Source organism: Pongo abelii, chromosome 1 (genome assembly GCF_028885655.2).
Source record: "Pongo abelii isolate AG06213 chromosome 1, NHGRI_mPonAbe1-v2.0_pri, whole genome shotgun sequence".
Lineage (NCBI taxonomy): Eukaryota > Metazoa > Chordata > Mammalia > Primates > Hominidae > Pongo > Pongo abelii.
Genome location: NC_071985.2, coordinates 231,543,372 through 231,564,621, shown reverse-complemented (window position 1 = coordinate 231,564,621; position 21,250 = coordinate 231,543,372). Strand labels below are relative to the sequence as shown.

The following is a 21,250-nucleotide window of genomic DNA, read 5'->3' as shown; positions in this document are numbered from 1 at the left end:
TGTCCACCTGCTCCGGGTGCCCAGCCGTGTCCACCTGCTCCGGGTGCCCAGCCGTGTCCACCTGCTCCGGGTGCCCAGCCCTGTCCACCTGCTCCGGGTGCCCAGCCCTGTCCACCTGCTCCGGGTGCCCAGCTCTCTCCACCTGCTCCGGGTGCCCAGCCGTGTCCACCTGCTTTGGGTGCCCAGCCCTCTCCACCTGCTCCGGGTGCCCAGCCCTCTCCACCTGCTCCGGGTGCCCAGCTCTCTCCACCTGCTCTGGGTGCCCAGCCCTCTCCACCTGCTCCGGGAACCCGCCAGGCCCAGGTCCCGCTGGCAGGGGCTTCACCAGGCCTCTGAGCCACACATTCATTTAATGCTCGGGACGAGGCCCCTGTCCCCACATCTGGAGGTAGACCCTGCTGCCGTGCCATGAGGATGGAGGCCACACAGCCCCTCCGAGCATGCCCGCTCCACCCTGCCCTGCCCCCTCTCCTTTCTTTGTCACCTTCTGCCTCCAGCAGAGCCCCCAGGCTGAGCCACCCACCCCAACTGCTCTCCTGTCACCCCTTGTCCTGTGGAAGCTCTGGCTCAGCGTCCTGGGGTGTGGAGAGGCCCATGCAGGCCAGGTGGAGCCCTGGGCCCCTAGAAAGCAGCACTTCTGGCTGCCCCACCCCGTGTCGCCCTCTCCCCAACCAGAGGCGTGGTCTCCAGGGACCGCGGGCCTCCCTGCGCACGGACCGGCTCCTGACCACCGTCCAGGATCATTGCCAGGGCAGCTTTTCAGAGGCTGACCCCATAGACCCGGCTGCCCCCCAGTGCTAGATGGGAGCCAAGCACAGCCTGCCCTTCTGCCCACAGCCCCGGGGGCAGGCGGGAGCATGGGGCCATGGAGTGAGCGGGCAGGGGTGGCAGAGGGCTCCCTGGTCAGGGGCCCCAACTTCCCTTCCCCCAGGGGGGCCACCTGACATCTGGGCTCTGGGCACAGCGGGAAGCCCACCTGCCCCGGCCTGTAGCTCCTCCTCCTGGGAGAAGCCACGGATCCCGGAAAAGCTCTGGGGCCACCCCCCAGGTTTGGGGGGACAGAGCTCCGAGAGACGACGGCTAGGGACACGAGCCCTGATGGGGCCGCTGTGTGTTCACCCCTTGACTTTCTTCTTTTCATGCACGAGATTAGGCCAAGTGTGGAGAAAACAATAACGTTGACGATGAGGCTCCCTGAGAGAAACCCCCATATCCAGTGGGAGCTGCTGGTCCCAGGTCCAGCCTCCGTCACCAGCCACCTGCTGCATCTGCGGGAGTGGGGCCGAGGACATGGGAGCGGCAGGTGCAGCCCCTGGTGCTCACTCAGCCCCAGGGAGTGTCCCTGGCTCCCAGGGCTCTGGATGGTGAAGGCAGGTCCCGGGGGAAGGCTGGGTTAGTGGCATCTCCGGGATGAGACCTCAGAGGTCTGTGTGACTTTTCCAAGCCCGGCTATGGGGAGGTGGGGGGAAGGAAGGAGGAGGAGAGAAACAAGGAGAGGCTGGGCAAAGAAGACAGGACGGCAGAGGGAGAGGGGAGAGAAGTGGGAGGCAGCCAGCAGCTCAGGGCCCTGAGAATGATTTCAGCGGCACCGCTGTTCTGGGCCGCCCAGTGCCACATCTTTGAAAACAGTTGTTTAATTTAAGCTTGTCCACTCAGTAGCTGTTGAGTGTGGGAGGGTATCTTGTTCTATTCAAGTAGCTATAAAAATAAAAACTACCGTAGACTGGGTGGCTTAAAAACAACAGAAATTTGGCAGGGTGCGGTGGCTCACACTTGTAATCCCCACACTTTGGGAGACCGAGGCGGGCAGATCATTTGAAGTCAGAAGTTTGAGACCAGCCTGGCCAACATGGTGAAATCCGGCCTCTACTAAAAATACAAAAACTAGCTGGGCATGGTGGCAGGTGCCTGTAATCCCAGCTACTCGGGAGGCTGAGGCAGGAGAATTGCTAGAACCCAGGAGGCAGAGGTTGCAGTGAGCTGAGAACCCACCACTGCATTCCAGCCTGGGCAAGAGACCGAGACTCCATCGCAAAAAATAAAAGAACAGGAATTTATTTCTCACATTTCTGGAGGCTGGAGGTCCAAGATCAAGGTGCCGGTAGATTTGGGGTCTGGGGAGGGTCTCTTCCTGCTTCCTAGATGGTTCCTCATTGTGTCTTGACACAGTGGTCGGGGTGAGGGAACCTTCTAGGTCTCTTTTTTAAGGGCACTAACCCATTCCTGGGGATTCCACCTTCACCAGCCACCTAAACACCTCACCTCCTCCGTGAGGTCTTCTCTAATTGCTGAGTAAGCCCTGTCCCCGCTCCCTGCTCCCTGTATCCGCCCGCCTTGACCCTCCACCCCTTTTCTCCCTTACTCTGTGTCTGCCCACTCTCCTGGAATGCAGACTTCAGGGGTCCAGGGTGTTACCTCCCGGGCAGCAAGAGGAAAGGTCCCGGGCTCCCAACGCAGCGCCTAGCGCCCCCCGCTAAATACAGCACTCACTCCTTCATCCATTCAATCCATTCAGTGTGGGCTCTCCCGGCACCAGCACCGCCAGGCCCTGTCCAGGCCACAAGGGTCATCAGGGAGGAAATGAGGCAGCCCAAGGCGGCGGGAAACGGGGCCCTCCCCAACCCCCAGCCGTCCCCACCGACGCAGTTGCCCGCAGGATATCACCGCCCCCGTCCCAGGGCCCACCAGAACCCGCAGGGAGAGGGAGGCAGGTGAGCCCCCCCGCCAGCCCCACGCCTCCTGTCGAGGGGACTCCCCAGACCCAACAGTCCCTGGTGGCCCAGGGCCTCTCCTCCCTACACCCCCGTGACCTGGGCCCAGGGACACAGGGCCCCTCCCCACTCCTGTCACAGCCAGGGCCTGAGCCCAGAGACCCCGGGATCCCACTGAGCGATGCCCTCCCCGTGAACTCAGGGCCAGGGGCCAGGCCGGGGATTGATTGATTGGTTGATTGATTGATTTTGAGACGGAATCTCGCTCTGTCGCCCAGGCTAGAGTGCAGTGCACCATCTCGGCTCACTGCAACCTCCGCCTCCCGGGTTCAAGCGATTCTCCTGCCTCAGCTGCCTGAGTAGCTGGGACTACAGGCGCCTATAACTGCACTTGGCTAATTTTTGTATTTTTAGTAAGACGGGGTTTCACCATCTTGGCCAGGCTGGATTAGAACTCCTGATCTCGTGATCCACCCACCTCAGCCTCCCAAGGTGCTGGGATTACAGTCGTGAGCCACCGCGCCCGGCTTCAGGCAGGGGATTTAGAGTGCATTCTGTGCACACCTCCCCCCGGGGCAGATGGGGAAACTGAGGCTGAGACTGGTCGGTGTCACGGACACAAAACACAGACCCTCACCCCCAGGCAGGGCCTCCCCCCACCACTCTGCAACAGCTGAGGCCCCCCAGAGTCCAGCACCGCGTCACCCCACTGCCCTCCGTGAGGCCCTCCACACAGCCCCGACCTGGGTATCCAAGGATCCCCACAGGGTCAGCCTCACACCCCAACCTCCCAACAGGGCTGTCTCCAGAGGACTGTCCGGAAACCCCCAAAGACGCTTCCCTTTTCTCTTGATGGGAGCCCTGGGCACAGAGGATGGGACAGCGGCTGTGGGTACCCCAGGGCTGGAGCCACACCCTAGGGGATGGAGGGCAGGGTCCGGGGCCCAGCGAAGGGCTTCCCCTCCACTCCTCGGCCTTCAAGGCCGGCCTGCACCTCCCCTGCTCTGTGCCGGTGCAGGCCAGGCAGGGGGCTGAGGCCGAGGCCTGGTCATTGCCCTCCTGGTCACGATCTGGTGAAGGATTTGAGTCCAGAAGCCAAACGTCTACAGTCGTGTGGTGCGGACACTCAGGATGGACTGCCCAGGCCATGGGGGGCTCTGAGGAATGAAGAGGAACCTGCAGGGGCGAGGTGGGCTGTGCGTCTCTGAGAAAGTGCGTGAGTTGAGTGCTGCTGCAGAGGGAAGCTGGGGTCCAACGCTGGTGAGCGGGGAGGGGACGGGACACAGACCCGGCCGTGGCCCACCCCGAGAGGGGGGTGCAGACACCAGGCCCGTTCTGTGCTCTGGAGGCTTTGGACAGCTGTCAGTCTGGTTGGACGGTGTGCAGAGCAGACAGAGGCGTGAAGAGGAGGCTCCGGGGTCACCCAGGTGGGCAGCCCTCACAGGCGAGGCTGCCGGGGAGGGCAGGAGGGCGGAGCAGGCGGCGGTGCAGGAGGCCCGTGGAACCTGGAGGACTCTGTGTCCAGCTCTCATGGCCCAGGGCGGGGGCAGCTCCAAGGCCTCGGGCCTGGGGACAGAAGGGAGAGAACTTGGGGGTTGAGGGTGGTCAGAGCATTGTGGGAGGGATCTGGGGCAGCTGGGGCTTCCCAGAGGGTGAGGCGTCTGCTGGGAATCGGGGCGGCCCCAGGCGTCCCCAGGTCTCCAGCCCAGCCCCGGTTCCTCCACACTGCAGGCCAGGATATTAGTTGCCTGCTGGGAAACCTCAGGGTGCCTCTGGCTCAAGTGCCCGCCCCTGACACTCCTGGCCCTGGGATCTCCCCGCCTCCCGCTCTGTCTGCTTTCCCTTCCCCTCCCCTCCCCTGACCGTCTTTCTGCCTCGGGGATGGCGTCTCCTCTCACCCCAAATCAGGACCCTGGGCCCCAGCTCTGCTCCCCACCTCACCTCCCATGTGACCAACTCCTGACCTCCTATGGGCTTGGGGTCTCTGTGGCCGGAACATTCCTCAGTCCCTCTCCTCCAGCCCCGCTCTGTCCCACCACCCGGGCATCCCCCACCTGGGTTCCAGCCCTCCAAGGGGCCCCACGCTCTGTGTCCATGATCAGCACACTCACACCCACCCAGCTCACACCCTTCCTTCCAGACATTCGAGCTCTCGAAGCTCACAGTCACCCTAGGTTAGTGCACAGCCACAACCCAGGCACCTTCAACATCCCCACCTTCCGGGTGAGGAAACCGAGGCACCGAGAGCTGGGGGCCGGGCCAGGGGGTCTCCCTGGGGGGAGCAGAGGAGTGTCGGACCTCAGAAGAGGCTCTGGGGGTCTGAGCCGCCACTGGGCGCTGCCTTCCAGGTTCAGCAGGGACAGAGCTCAGGGGGAAGGCACCTCCTGTCCTGGTTCAATAAATGGACCCCTGACCCTGGGAAAGGGACTGAGCCACGGGGAGGCCTCAGGTCACTGCACCATGAAGGTGTGGGGAGCTGCGGGGGCCTCTGGGCTCCGAGCTGGGCAGGCACAGCGTGGGGACCACCTGCCGAGGGGAAGAAGCGTGCCAGGGTGGACGTCTCAGTGCACACACAGGAACATGAAACGGCTGAGCCGGCCCAGAGAGGCAGCGGAGCATGTGCGGGGCGGCCGGCGGAGGAGGAGCAGGGTGCCAGGCGGGAGCGCACGGCATTCTCAGAGGCAGGTTCCAGGTCAATACTAAGTGTTTTGATCCAGGAGGTCCTACTGGGGCGTTTCATTGATAAACGCACATGCGAGGTGGAGGGTGGCCAGTGTGGGATGTGCCCGGCAGCCTTCATAGCAAAGGAGAATTCTGGAACCAACCAAAGTGCCCCTCTGAAGGGAGCTGGTCCCGTCTGTTCCAGCCGCTGTGGAGTAACACAGCCAGCAGTTTCCCTCGTGCCACGAAAGCTCGAGACTGAAACTCAGGATGAACTGTTTTCAGCCAGGGTCACCCCAGCCCTGGGGTGGAGGCCCATTCAGGATGGTCGAGCAGGTGTGGGCGTCCAGGCAGGTCCAGCAGTCCTGGGGGGCTGAGGAGAAGGAGGTCAGGGCTCAGGGAGGCATCCGCAGAGGGACCTGGCAGGCAGACCTCCGGAAGGGAGGGAACTGCACAGACAGAAAGCTCCAGAAGGCTGCCTGAGGGTCTCTGAGGCCTCCAGAGTCGGGCGCCATGCATGTGGAAGGTGGACTCTTCAGCATGGGTGGGACCCTAGGGGGCTGTGGACCCCCGGCCCCTGGGACTCACAGGTGGGAGACAGGAGTTCCGACCGCCAGGGGGAGAGTCCTGGAGGATCCTGGGCTGTCGGCAGCCACCCAGCAGGGCCCGTCCTGGGAGCCGGGCTGGACTCTTCCTGCAGGAAAGGCTGGGCTGGACCTGCTCTAAGAGGCTTCAGAACCAGCCACAGGAAGACCAAAGTGAAGAGCAAGGAGCTGAACTCCACGCAGAACACAGCGCAGAGTCCTTTAAAGGAAGGCCAAAAGCAACCCAACAAAAATGCCAGGTGATCAAAGCCCTCACAACACAATGTCCACATCCAACGAGAAATTGCTGCTACGTCCAGACACAGGGAAAGGTGGCCGTGGGAATGTGAGTCAGCAGCAACAGGCCCAGAAGGGCAGCCATGGTGGAGTTGTCAGGCGTGGACCCTGAAATGACAATCACAATGTCCTCTAAAGGAAAATGTAAGCCCGGTGTGAGAAACGGAGGACAAAACAAAGAGCCAGGTCTGAAATGGATAACATGCTTGTAGGCACACCAGTCCCCCTGGGCGGCCGTCACAGAACGCCGCGGTCTGGCTGGCTTCCCGACGGAAATACTGTCTCAGGCCTGGAGGCTGGAAGCTGGCGTGAGGGTGGCAGCAGGTTTTGCTTCCTGGGAGCTCGGCTGTGGTCTGCCGATGGCGTCTTTCCGTGTGTCCTCACGCAGTCTCTTCTCTGTGCGTGCAGTTCCCTGACGTGTCTCTGTCCAAACTTCCTCCTCTGAGGAGGACTCCAGTCATTCTGGATCGGGGCCCACCCATATGGCCTCATTCAGCCAGTCACCTCTTTACAGTCCAATCTCTTCATCCCATCCCATTCTTAGCGTGAATTCTGGAGGGATCCAGTTCAGCCGATAACAGTAGGATTAGGCCAGGTGTGGTGGCTCACACCTGTAATCCCAGCACTTTGATAGACTGAGGCAAGAGGATCACTTCCGCCCAGGAGTTCCAGACCAGCCTGTGCACGGGCAAAACCTCATCTCTCCAAAAAATACAAAAATTAGCCAGGCCTGGTGGCGCACACCTGGAGTCCCACCACTTGGGAGGCTGGGGAGGGAAGATCAGTTGAGGCCATGAGCCCCGGAGGTCACGGCTGCAGAGAGTCATGATCACACCACTGCACTCCAGCCTGGCCGACAGAGGAGGCCCTGCCTGAAAACAAAAACAAAAACAGGAGGATTAACAACAGATTAGACAGCTCAAAAGGAAACACCAGTGAACTTGAAGATATACTATCAGAATCTACCCTAAATGAAAAACACACAGAAAATGAATAAATGAACATATTCTCAAAGATCTCCTGGAAAATATCGAGCTGCCTAACAGAAGTGCAGTTAGAGTCCCAGAGAAACACAAAGAGGCAGGAACAGAAAATCATTTGAAGAAAAAGCAGTGAAAGTTTTCTAAACTACAAGAAAACTGTGATCCCACAAATGCAGAAAGATCAACAGACCCCAAGAGGGGTAAATATAGAGAGGCACGCACTGCACAGCAAATCCTAATCAATGCCCCGGAACCAGGGACACAGAGGGGACCTGGACACAGGGGTCAGGTGAGGCCACCTTTGGGTACAAAGACACAAAGATAAGGGCCACGTGGACTTGTCCCCAGGAACAGTGCAGGTCAGAAGGTAAGCAAAACATTTTTACGGTGCTGAAAGAACATTTCAACTTTGAACTCCAAACCCAGTGAATCTGTCAAAAATAGACCAAGCTCAGTGGCCTCCGCCTGTGGACCCAGCAACTCGGAGGCCGAGGCAGGAGGATCACTTGAGCCCCAGGATTCAAGGCCAGCTCTGGCAACAGAGCAAGACCTTGTCTATTAAGTTACAAAAATAAATGAACTGGAGGCCGGGCCCAGTCTAGGGGACTGAGGTGGGCGGATAACTTGAAGTCAGGAGTTTGAGACCAGCCTGGCCAACATGGTGAAATCCCATCTCTACTAAAAATACAAAAATTAGCCAGGCATGGTGGCGCATGCCTATAGTCCCAGCTACTCTGGAGGCATAAGAATCGCTTGAACCTGGGAGGCAGGGGTTGCAGTGAGCCAAGCTCCCGCCACTGCACTCCAGCCTGGGTGACAGAGTGAGACCCTATCTCAAATATATATATATATATATGGAAGCAAATCAAAGACTGAGGACATACTGACAACTGAGAGAATTTCTCAGCAGCAGACAGACTTGCATGACAAGAAACATCCAAGGACTTTCTTCAAGCACAAGGAAGTTTTTTCATAGGGAAATTGTTTCTTTTTGTTTTTTGAGATGGAGTCTCACTCTTTCTCCAGGCTGGAGTGCAGTGGTGCCATCTTGGCTCACTGCAACGTCTGCCTCCTGGGTTCAAGGGATTCTCCTGCCTCAGCCTCTCGTGTAGCTGTGATTACAGGTGTGCACCACCACGCCTGGCTAATTTTTGTATTTTTAGTAGAGATGGGGTTTCACCATGTTGGCCAGGCTGGTCTCGAACTCCTGACCTCAGGTAATCTGCCCACCTTGGCCTTTCAGAGTGTTGGGATTACAGGCGTGAGCCACCTTGCCTGGCCTCATGTGGAAATTGAAATCTGCTCAAAGGAATTATGGATGAAAGAAATGGCAAATGTGGGAGGAAATTTTTTCTCATTTTAAAATGTCTTCAAAAATAATAAAATGCTTAACGCAAACATGTTAGTGACGCATTGTGACACTTACAGCTACACAATTAAAACCTACGACAGTAGTATAAGTTATGAAGGGGAAAGGCAAGTGCATGACGGTGAGATTCTTCGGCATTTCCCGCTGCATGGGAAGGTGCAGGCGTGTTTAGTGGTCACACAACCTGAATATAGGCTGTGATAAGTGCAGATGGATGTCACAAACCCTGCAATAACCACTAAATAAGGAAAACAAAGATGTATTGCTAAGAAGGCAACCATGCGGATGAAATGAAATACTACAGCAATAATCAAACAGAAGGTAGGACAACGGGAAATCAGAAATATGAAACAGCAAATAATAGAAAGATGGTGTGCACACATCCAACCGTATAGGTAATGACTTTGAATATAAATGGTCTAAATAGTCCCATTAAATACAGAAATGGCCGTATCAGATACAAAACCAACAGCCAACTAAAGGCTGACTACAAGAAACCCACTTTACATTTTCAGAAATGGGCTGGTTAAGCCCAGTGCGGTGGCTCATGCCTGTAATCCCAGCACTTAGGGAGGCAGAGGTGGGAGGTGGGAGGATAGCTTGAGCCCAGGAGTTCAAGACCTGCCTGGGCAATATAGAGAGACCCTTTTCTGCAGAAAAAGGGGAAAAAAAGACACACACACACAAAAAAGAGAAATGGACTGGGTAAAAGCAAAAGGATGGCAGCTGGAAATTGCAAGACAGAGCTGCAGAGACCAGGGAGCGGCGCAGAAGCTGAGCCCAGGAGATGGCGTGCAGAGTCACCCTGTGCCTCAAGTCTGCAGGTGAGACAGGACGTGTCTTTCTAAAGGTCAGGAGCCAGGCAAGGACTCCCGTCCTACCACCTGCACTCAACATGGTATTGGAGGTCCTAGCCAGTGCAATAAGACAAGAAAAAGAAATGGAAGGCATAGAGATTGGACACAAAGGGGGAAAAAGACATTGCCTCTTTGCAGAGAATGTGCTCATGTGTATAAAAGTCCTAAGAAATCGACAAAATGCCTATGGGAACTAGTCACTTTATTATCAAGGTCACAAGGTGCAAGGCCGATATTTTAAAAACTAAACATTGGAATTTGAAGTATGAGGGAAACAAGAGCATATTTGCATCAAAAAACAGGAAATGCTTAGGGGAAATTTAACAAAATACCCGCAAGGCCAGTGAAAACGTTGCCGAGAGAAGTGAAAGAAGTTCTAATAACTGGAAAGGCATGGCATGTGGATACATCAGAAGACTGAGTATGAGGAAAATACGCATTCTCCCCCAAATGGACCAATGCAATCCCAGTCAACATTCCAGCAGGCTTGGTTGTCGAAATCGAGAAACTGATTCTAAAGATGTACATGAAAACAGACAGGACATTTACCAGCCGAAATAATAGTGAAAAGGAAGAGCAAAGTTGGAGTATTTTCATTTCCTGACTTAAAGACTTACTGTAGAGCTTCAGCCACTGAGAGAGAGTGGGGCGGGCATGAGGCGTGCCAACAGGTCAATGAAACAGGAGGGGCCAGAGAGACCCATTCATAGATGATGCAAACATTTCTGACAGAGGTGTCAAGGTAATGCAATATGAAGAAGACAGTCTTTTTGGCAAACAATTTCTGGAATACTGGATAAATGACAGGGGACAATGGCCTTAATCTTTACCTACATGACACAAAAAATTAGCTTGAAACGAACGATAGGCTTGAATGTAAAGCTCAAACTATAAGGCTTCCTGGGAAAAACATTGGAGAAAATATCTGTGACCTGGACGTGGGCAAAGATTTCTTGAACAGGACACAGAACACAAGAGCCATGAGTGAAAATGTTTGAAATTGGGACTCATTGACATTAGTGACTCCTGCTCTTGAAGTATGCTTTCCAGGAAATGAAAAGGCAAATCGCGCACTGGGTGACAATTCCCACAACACTTCTTAGAAAATTCTTACAAGTCAATACGAAGACAAACAGCACTATTGTTTTTTAATGGGCAAGATTTGAACTTCACCAAAGCCATGCTCCGATGGCCATGAAAGGGTGGTCAATGTCCACAGTCATTCGGGAAACGATGTTAAACCACTGTGAGATTCCACTCCACACCCATCACGGTGATGGAGAGGAAAAGTTCTGACCATACCAAGTGTGGGAAGGACATGGGGTAATTAGAGCTCCCACGTGCTGCTGGCAGGAGCCTGAAATGGTACAACTTTGGACATCGGTTTGGCAAATTCTTTGAGAGAGAAACACACACCTTCCCTAGGACCCGGCAACTCCACTCCTAGTAACCAAGTGAAATGGAAGGAGTTGTCCTCAGTAAAACGTGTGTGCGGAAGTTCACACTCACTTTCTCTGTGATAACCAAGAGCTGGAAACCACTGCAACACCCACCAGCAGGTGAACGGATGAACACACTGGGCTACGGCCACACAATGAGATGCTACGTGGCAACACAAAATGAACCGTGGACACACACTGCATGGCAGATGAATGTGCAGACATCAGGCCCCATGAAGGGAGCCAGGCCCCTAGGCGCCACGCTTTGTGATTCAGGTGAAATTCTGGGACAGGCAGATCTAACGTGCAGGGACAGCGAGGTCAAGGATGATGGGGCCAGAGCTGAGGAGGGGTTGGGAAGGGGCTCATGTTGCTGGGGTGTCAAAACAAAGCAAAGGGCCACAGACTTGGGGGCTCAAGAAATGGAAACGCAATGTTGTCATGGTTCTGGGGGCTGGAAGTCCAAGATGCAGGGGCAGGTGGGGTTGGTTCCCTCCTGGGCCTGCAGATGGCACGTGCTCCCTATGTCCTCACAGGGTTGTCCCTCTGCCCCAGGACACTGGCGCCTCCTCTTCCTATAAGGACACCATTCCTCCCGTGTAGCGCTGGCCATCATTACGTCTCTTCACCTTAATCAGCTCTTTGAGGGCCCCATCTCCAAACATAGTCACACGGGGGTGTAGGGCTTAGACCTGTGAATTGGGGGAAACGTCATTCAGTCCATAGAAGCTCAACAAGGGAACTTTGTTGGAAATGTCTTCATCACAAAAGTGATGGTGGTTATGTGAGGGCAGGCACTTGCCAGGCTCAAGGCTCACAGGCTCACAGCGGGTGTGCTTTATTGGACGTCATATGGACCCTGAAGCAGGTGATGTTTCTAAGTGGGAATTGGTACCAGGCTGTCCTATGCCTGTCCATCCCTTGGGTCCGTCTGCACCCAACAGACCCGTGGCCCACAACCCCGGTGTGGCTGCAGCCTGATGAATCCAGGAGTCTTGGCCCAGCCCCGAAGCCCCTGGGAGGTCCGGCCCCACCCTGGGAACAGCTCAGGCTGTGCCCAACTCTCAGAAGACGTTGACACCCATAGGGGCCCTGCCCCTGGCAGCCTGCTAGGGCCTCCTCGGACCGCTCCTTCCCTGATAGTCACAGGCTCTGATGAGGTCGCATTCCACCTGCTCCACGGTGGGCTCCGGCAAATCCAGGTCTCCCCACCCCAGCCACTCCCGGCCCAGCCCTGCCCTGGGTTCACTTCCTCAAGGTCTGGTGTCCCCTCCACCCAGCACTGTTTGCTTCTCTGTGTATGTATATTTGCCCATATGTGTACACTTTTCTTGGCTGTGTTAATCTGTTCAACTGGCCAGGACAAAGTCCCACAGCCTGAGTGGCTGAAGCCATGGGCAGCATTTTCCCACAGTCCTGGAGGCGAGAGGTCCCGGAGCCAGCGCAGGCAGAGTTGGTTCCAGGCCGCGTCTCTTCCTGGCTTGCAGAAGGGACCTTCTCATTACGTCCTCACCCGGCCTTCCCCTTGGCCAGGGCAGAGAGAGGGTGCCTGGTGTCTCTCCCTCCCTACAAGTCCACCTCCAAATGCAGCATCACTGGGGCTTAAGTCTCCACACAGAAAATCAGGGGAGACACAATTGGGTCCAGAACTGTCTCGGCTGGAATTCGGGTTCCCGGCGTGGCTCCACCAGGGCAGCAGCCCCAGAGGCAAAGAGCTCTCCTTCTCCGGCTGAGCTCATCCCTGGGGCTGAACTTTGCTGAGAGGATCAGCTCCCAGGCCTGGCCAGCCCTCCAGTGAGCACCGACTACGCTGGCTGCAGGGAGTGCTTGTGTCTGAAGAACGCCAGGCTGGTGTCCCCAGAGGGTGGCTGGAGGGGCTCAGAAACCATTTTCACTTTCTGTCTCCTCCACGTCTGCATTGTTTGGGTTTGTAACCACCTGTGTCGCTTTTGCACGGGAAGTGAGATGGAGAGACATGTGAACCACCATTGCTGGGGATCCAGCATGGGGCCCCAGGGGACCCATGGCTTTCCCAGAAGGGAGCTCTGCCATTGGACAGCCGGTCTCAGGCTGCTGCACAGGTCCCTCCCCGCCCTCAGCCCTGGCCTGCGGGAATCAGGAAAGGGTGGGGTCCAGCTGCATTGCGAATGGACTAAAGCCACTGATTTGCACACTTGCCAATGGCTGAATTGGTCAATAAAACGTCATGTACCTTTTGCCACAGAGAAGAAAGCACGCAGCCAAACAGTGTAAAGAGGCTCAGAGGAGGCCCGGGTGCCCTGGAGAGGCCCTGCGTCCTGATGACACGGCATCCCTGTCCTGGAGTTCAAAGAGGCTCAGAGGAGGCCCGGGTGCCCTGGAGAGGCCCTGCGTCCTGACGACACAGCATCCCTGTCCTGCAGCAGAGATTTCCCAGATGAAGGGGCCCCCAGGGGGAGACAGGGCCCTGCACACAGGTCCTCTGCCATGCTGCTCACCATGCCTGTGCGTTATCTCACCATGAAAAGTCACCTAGGCCAGGCATGGTGGCTCACGCCTGTAATCCCAGCACTTTTGGAGGCGGAGGTGTGCGGATCATCTGAGATCAGGAGTTTGAGACCATCCTGAGTAACATAGTGAAACCCCATCTCTACGAAAAATACAAAAATTAACTGGGCGTGGTGTTGGGCACCTGTAATCCCAGCTACTCGGGAGGCTGAGGCAGGAGAATCACTTGAACCTAGGAGGCAGAGGTTGCAGTGAGCTGAGATCGCGCCACTGCACTCCAGCCTGGGCGATGAGCAAAACTCCATCTAAAAAAAAAAAAAAAGTCACCTAAAGGATCAACAGTGTCAAATTGAGACGGAGGCTCTTGGAAGTCACAGCGTTTGCAGCGAGGTGGCTCCCAGAGCTGGGAGGAAAGCCCCGCCTGCAGCCAAGCTCCTGCTCCACCACCCAGGGTGCAGAGGGGCTGCCCCAGGCGGGGGACTCCAACTCCCTCTCAGCCAGGGCCAGGCCTGTGGGGTCGGGGCCTTCTCAGGGCCGAAGCCTCACTGCCCGAGCACGGGGCCTGCCTGCGGCAGTTACGTGGACGGTTCCTTTTTAAACGCAGGAGCCGCCGTCATCTTTTCTCACTCAACGGTCATCACGGAAAGTGAACACGACGGTGCGGCTCCTCCCACGGAGGAGAGACAGGCTCACAGGTGGGGAAGCCAGACCCTCGAGTGTGAAGTGGGGGGGCACAGCCCCGCCCTCCCTCAGACGCCCCAAGATAGGCCAGGATGGGAGAAGGGGGCACCTGTCCCAGGCACTGGGTGGCCGCTGCCCGGCAGAGGGTCTCTGCCCCCATCAAAGGGAAGTGGAGGCCCCCAGGGTAGGTTCTGTTCGGGCCGCATTTATGAAGCACCTACTTTGTGTCTGGAAGTCGGGGGACCCAGGGGCAGGCTCTGTTCAGCCTACATTTATGAGGCACCTTCTGTATGCCTGGCAGTGAGGGGGCCCAGGGGCAGGCTCTGTTCAGCCTACATTTATGAGGCACCTTCTGTATGCCTGGCAGTGAGGGGGCCCAGGGGCAGGCTCTGTTCAGCCTGCATTTATGAGGCACCTGCTGTATGCCTGGCAGTGAGGGTGCCCCCAGGGGCAGGCTCTGTTCAGCCCACATTTATGAGGCACCCACTATATGCTGGGCAGTGGGCACAGGGATGGCTGCCCAGGCTGGCCCGTCCCACGGAGGAGAGACAGGCTCACAGCGGGGAAGCCAGAACCCCGAGTGTGAAGTGGGGGCATGGGATCAGAGGCGGCCCAGACCCCCTGAGCTGGGGCTGCACCGGGCAGAGAAGGAGCAGTGGCAGCGACTCGCGGCTTCGGGCTGCTCAGGTCCTGCCCGTGCCCGGCTGCAGGAAAAAACAAGGACTTCCGCCTCCCTGTGGTCCCTCCCCCACACCCGCCCACGTGGCCAGGACGTGACTGTCACCACGGGGACTTCCACAGGGCCTGGTGCTTTCCCAGACAGGTGACTGCCAGTCTGGTCTCAGCCTCCCCTAAGCAACATTCCAGGATCCAGCGGAAAGACCCACCCGGGCCTGGGCCTTCCCTAGTCTGTGCCCCACTGCGTTCCAGACGCTGGGCTGTGACTCCTGGCGGCAGCTCCACTCTGCCGGAGCTGGGGCTTGTTTTAAATGTATGACCTAAAACTCTGAAACCCTCGCCTGTAATCCCAGCACTTTGGGAGGCTGAGGCGGGCGGATCACGAGGTCAGGAGATCGAGACCATCCTGGCTAACGCTGCACTCCAGCCTGGGCGATGGAGCCAGACTCCGTCTCAAAACAAACAAACAAAAAACTCTAAAACCCTCAAAGGAAAACATAAGCCTCTTGATGTTAGACTTGGTAGTGATTTCTTGATTTCTTGGGTATGACAGGAAAAGGACAGGCAGAAACGTGTAAAATAGATACACGGGGCTTTATAAACATGAATGAATAGAATGAAAGTCAACACATGGACTGGGAGGAAATGTGTCAGGTGAGGCATTCTGTCTAGAATACGTAAAGAACCCTCACACTCCAGCAACCTCAAAAACAAACCACTGGGTGAAAAAGTGGAAAAGGACTAGAATAGAGAAGACACACAAATGGCCACCATGCCCCTGAAACAAGGCTCGGTGAATGCTGAAACAAGCATTAGGGAAATGGGAAACGCAAATCAGAACAACCGGGAGACCACCTCAGGCCCAGCGGGATGGACGGCTTCTTTTAAAGCCCCCAACACAGAGAGTAAGATTTTTTTTTTTTTTGAGACAGAGTCCTGCTCTGTCGCCCAGGCTGAAGTGCAGTGGCGAGATCTTGGCTCATTGCAACCTCTGCCTCCCGGGTTCAAGGCATTCTCTTGCCTCAGCCTCCCGAGTAGCTGGGACTACAGGCACCTGCCACCATGCCCCGCTAATTTTGTATTTTTAGTAGAGATGGGGTTTCACCATGTTGGCCAGGCTGGTCTCGAACTCCTGACCTCAGGTGATCCACGCACCTTGGCCTCCCAAAGTGCTGGGATTACAGGCATGAGCCACCACGCCCGGCCTGGAGAGGAATAATTGTTGCTGAGGAAGGGGAGAAATTAGAATTCCCGTGCACTGCTGGCGGGAATGTGACATGGTGCAGACGTTGTGGAAAAACATCAGGGCAGTTCCTCTAAAAATTAAAACTACAATGACCATGCGATCCAGCCATTCCGCTTCTGGGTATAGATCCCAAAGAATTGAAAACAGGGACTTGAGCACATATTTGCACACCCAGGTTCACAGCCGCAGTGTTCATGAGAGCTCGAATGTGGACGCCACGCAAAAGTCCATCAACAGGTACAAGAATAAGGAAAATGTGGCCGACAGGGCCAGTGGAAGGTGCTCAGCCTTGAAAAGGAGATCGGACACAGGCTGCACTATGGATGGATGCTGAGGAATTTACATCACGTGACATAAGCCATTCATAGAAGACAAAGGCCATTATGATGCCACTTCTATGAGGAGCCTACAATTGTCAAATTTATAGAGAGGAAGTAGAGCAGTGGGTGCCAGGGGCTGGGGGAGGCAGTTAGCGTTTCATAGGTGCAGAGGGTTCCAGTGTAGGATTGTCAACAAATTCTGGAGATGGATGGTGGTGATGGTTCAACAATGTGAATGTACCTAATGCCACTGAACTGATCTTCAAATGCTCTGCATGGTAAATTTTACGTCATGTGTATCTTATCACAATTACAAAATAATTTTTAGGCCGAGCACGGTGGCTCGGCTTGTAATCCCAGCACTTTGGGAGGTCGAGGCAGGGGGATTGCTTGAAGTCAGGACTTCAAGACCAGCTTGGCCAACATGATGAAACCTCATCTCTACTAAAAATACAAAAATTAGCCAGGCAGAACCTGTAGTCCCAGCTACTTGGGAGGCTGAGGTGAGAGGATCACTTGAGCCTGGGTGGCAGAGGTTGCAGTTAGCTGAGACTGCACCACTGCTCTCCAGCCTGGGTGACAGAGCCAGATCCTGCCTCAAAAATAATAATAATAATAATAATAATAATAATAATAATAATGATAATAATGAAGAAAGTTGATCAAATCCCATCTTTGGTGTATATAGGGTGGGACTTGGGGAAACACAGCTGCCCTTTCCCAAGGGTCCTCTGCAACCTGCCCACCTGGTTGAGTCCCTGGGGCTTCTCATGGGGACATCCTGGGCTTTGCTGGAGGAGGATAGGCAGGATGGCTGGGGCCAGGGGCCGTTTGGGATGGAGCTGGAGTGCTCCAGCATCCTCTCAGCCACAGCGGGGCTGTGATTCCTGCTGCTCAGAAGCAAGGTGAGCCGGCCAGAGTGGCTGATAACTGAGCGTGTGGTTGGCAAAGGTGGTTACCAGGGTCTGTTTTACAGGTGAGGAAACTGAGGCTTAGACAAGGTGGTGACTTACCCACAGTGACCCAGCTGGGCAGTGCCAGAGCCAGCATCTGAACAAGCCCTGGTCTGATGCAGGTCCTGAGATCTCCCCACGCCCTGACAATGACCTATCTTTGTGCACACACTTGTGTTTGTGTACTGGGCACACCTCCCCTAAGGTTTGTAGGACCCAGGGCTAGAACAGAGATGTAAACACGAGAAGAGGCAGGAAGGTGTGTGCCATTATCAAAAGAAAACAGAGGCTGGCCAGGTGTGGTGGCTCATGCCTGTAATTCCAGCACTTTAGGGGGCCGTGGTAGGTGGACTGCCTGAGGTCAGGAGTTCAACACCAGCTTGGCCAACATGGTGAAACCTCGTCTCTACTAAAAATACAAAAATTAGCCAGGCATGGTGGTGCGCGCCTGTAGTCCTACTTGGGAGGCTGAGGCAGGAGAACTGCTTGAACCCGGGAGGTGGAGGTTGCAGTGATGCTGTGAGCCGATATTGTGCCACTGTACTCCAGCCTGGGTGACAGAGCAAGAATCCATCTCAAAAAAAAAAAAAAGAAAAGAAAAGAAAACAGAGGTAACAGAAGCAGAACCTCAGATGTGAGTGTCCGTAGACAGGTATTTTAAAATAACTCATTAATGTGTTACCAAAAACAGGAAATGCCGTCTAACAGGATCTCTGGATGGATAATTCCACAGCTGATTGGAACCTATACGAGAGAACCAAATGGACATCCCAGGGCTGCAGGTCAGTGTCATGAGACGGGTGACGGCAGACTGGACCTGGTAGCAGGTGGACCATGGAGGGGAGACAGAGACAGGGCAACAGAAACGGTGCAAACAGCCACTGAAATACCCGTGGGAAACAAAAGCACAACAGAGAACAGGAGACTTACGTGACTCTGACTCAACAAGACGCATTAGTGAAAAGATCTAATATATGCGTATGGGGCTTCCCAGAATAAGAGGAAGGAAGGAAGGAAAGTATGAGACATCATGAGACAGTGTTAAAAAAAAAGAATTCCCAGCTGGGCGCGGTGGCTCATGCCTGTAATCTCAGCGCTTTGGGAGGCCATGGCGGGTGGATCACCTGAAGTCAGGAGTTCAAGACCAGCCTGACCAACATGGTGAAACCTTGTCTCTACTAAAATACAAAAGTTAGCTGGGCGTGGTGGTGGGCACCTGTAATCTCAGCTACTCCAGAGGCTGAGGCAGGAGAATCGCTTGAACCCAAGAGGCAGAGGTTGCAGTGAGCTGAGATCGAGCCATTGCACTCCAGCCTGGGCAACAAGAGCAAAACTGCGTCTCAAAATAAACAAACAAACAAGTAAATAAATAAAATAAAAGAATTCCCAAACTGATGAAAGATACCAACCCACAGACTCAAGAAGCCTAGTAGGACTTCTAGTAGGACTTCTGCTGCTGGCCACGATGCTGCAACTTGTCCATGTAAAATAAACAGCAGAGAGACTGGCTCTCCCAAACAAAGTTTACTGGGGGATGGCAGGGGATTGCAATCTGGGATATGCACGCTGAGGGGGACCGCAGGTGTGTCTTTCTTTTAGGGGTGAGAAGAGGAAGTCTACACAGATTGTTGTGGAATAAACCTCACTGGGTACAGGAGCTTAATGCAGGGTTGGTGATTACTCATGGGTAACATGATTGCTGCGGGGGAGACGTCTTCATAGGAGCAGCTGATCTGGAATGTTCTGTGCTATCGGAGTCCCTGTAACAGTTCTCATCGTAGGCACCCGAGCATGAGGGACCTTCCGTTGAGGCCTCCCAGCTCCGTTTTGCTTGGGTCCTGACATAAGTGACTCTGCCTTAGTATTGACAATTTTCACACAGTGGAGCCAATTTCCCCCATTTGTGTCCCCTCCCCCAATTCATATGCTGAAACCGAATCCCTAATGCGATGACATTATGAGGTGGGGCTTCGGCATGTCCTTAGGTGGGTAGTGAGGGTGGAGCCCCCGGGAATGGGTTAGTGCTTTTATTTATGTATTTTATTTTATTTTGAGACGAAGTCTCACTCTGTCACCTAGGCTGGAAGGCAGTGGCATGATCTTGGCTCACTGCAACCTCTTCCTCCTGAGTTCAAGTGATTCTCCTGCCTCAGCCTCCGGAGTAGCTGGGATTACAGGCGCCCACCACCACATCCAGCTAATTTTTGTATCTTTAGTAGAGATAAGGTTTCACCATGTTAGCCAGGCTGGTCTCGAACTCCTGACCACAGGTGATCCGCCCACCTCGGCCTCCCAAAGTGCTGGGATTACAGACGTGAGCCACTGCGCCCGGCCAGTTAGTGCCTTTAAAAAGGAGGCCCCGGAGAGCCCCCTCGTGCCTTCCGCCCTGTGAGGACACAGCATGAAGAAGTGATCTAGGAACCAGGAAGGGGTCCTCGCCAGACCCTGAATACGCCGGCGCTTTGATCTTGGACCTCCAGCCTCCAGAAATGTGAGAAATCAATTTCTGTTCTTTAGAAGCCACCCCATCTATGACTAAGACACCCTCCCACCTGCATGCTACTGAGTGGACAGCTTACATGAAATGACTGTTTTCACATATGTGGCACCAGGCAGCCCAGGGATGCCGGCGAAATCTCTGGGTAAGTCCCTTTGGCCTCTGGTACTGTCAGCTTCTCCTGTTAAGAGGGCAGTCCTCCACGAGTGTCTCCTGCCCCCCACCTCTCACAGGGTGTGCCAGGAATGCAGGCCCTGAGTACCCTCCCCCATTTCTCAGGGTGGTTTGCCCTGAGAGTCCTCTAGGGACAAAGAGCAGCTTGCTCACTGCTTGCTGCAGAAACAGCCGACTCCCCCAGTGCAGGGCTCCTCAGTGGCCATGCAAACCCACTGTGCAGTGCCCACCCAGGCTCACCCACATGGCACCCGTGGAATTTGGGGGCAAGGGGATAAGACTAAACACACAGGTGAGCACCTGCCTGCCATGCCATGAATGACAAAGTCCTTTGTCTCTGACCCCGGAGTTTCATGTCTTCTGTCAGCATCCCTGCTGCAGTAACGGGCCAGCTCTTCCTTTCTAAGGAAAGCTAAAACCCAGTCCCAGAGCTGGCACCACCTGGAGGAGGACGTGCTCTTCCCAGCCCCTCCTTGGCCACATGACTTGCTCTGGCCAGTGGCATGGGAGTGCAAGCGACACATCCCAGCTGTGTATGGCCACTGAGAGAGTGTGGCATGGTTTCTCCATCTCTCCTCCATGTCCTCCCTTGGTAAGGAGAATAGCATGTTCCAGAGAGCCACAGCTTGCTCAGCCTGGACCCCAGAACGAAGGAGGCAGTCAGAAGCTGAGCCACCCCGTGGCCGACAAGAAACCTGAGTGGGAGGGGAAACTTGGTTGCTGTGATCGACCCAGGCTTGCGAGTTGTTTTGGCAACACAGCCTAGCAAGAGCCGACCAATATGTCATTGATGAAAGAAAGTCAACAGGCGTGTAGAAAGAGCTGTCTACTGAGCATGTCTGCACTTTTCTGAATTATGTTGCACCTGAGTAAAAAGTAAGCCAGCCTATCTATTTACTTTAAATGATGTGTGCCAGATATGTACAGTATGCAGAGTTAAGAAGGTGCCACCCCAAAATAGGCTGCTCTGGCATAGTCACTATTAGGAATTAAAGGCAGTTAAAACAATAACAGGTGCAAAAAGATCATTCTGATCTCTCTTGGGTTTCTTAAAAGCAGATGAAATTCCCAGGTGAAAGATGCTCTCCCTACACTAGAAAGCTCTGATCCTCAAGGATGAGAAGCTGAGACCTAGCAAATGCTGTACAGTCCTTGATAAAATGCCTCTCACCTTTTCAGCCCCCCACATCATCTAGCTCCTTCCTCAAACCTCACTGTTCTCTGTCCAGCTCAGCACACGAGTGACTGAGTCTGCTTCACCGGGTCTTCATTTCCTTAGCAGGGCTCCCGAGCCACATCCAACTTGAATCAAA

General features: G+C 54.9%; 2 long non-coding RNA genes across 3 annotated transcripts; one reads left to right on the top strand and one right to left on the bottom strand.

Moving 5' to 3' along the window:
- Positions 1-9,647: 9,647 nt before the first annotated feature.
- On the bottom strand, positions 9,648-20,572 carry LOC129059903 (uncharacterized). 2 transcript variants are annotated; one of them, XR_010137110.1, is made up of 3 exons: positions 19,342-20,572; positions 13,400-19,104; positions 9,648-13,297 (listed from the first exon to the last, which is right to left on the bottom strand). It is a non-coding gene; the product is annotated as an uncharacterized LOC129059903 (long non-coding RNA). The 2 variants fall into 2 exon arrangements; XR_008526085.1 differs by having other exon boundaries at positions 13,400-19,476; positions 19,846-20,572.
- Positions 16,432-20,826, top strand: LOC100938144 (uncharacterized). Its single transcript, XR_008526086.1, has 4 exons — positions 16,432-16,591; positions 17,958-18,048; positions 19,784-19,908; positions 20,535-20,826. It is a non-coding gene; the product is annotated as an uncharacterized LOC100938144 (long non-coding RNA).
- Positions 20,827-21,250: the final 424 nt, after the last annotated feature.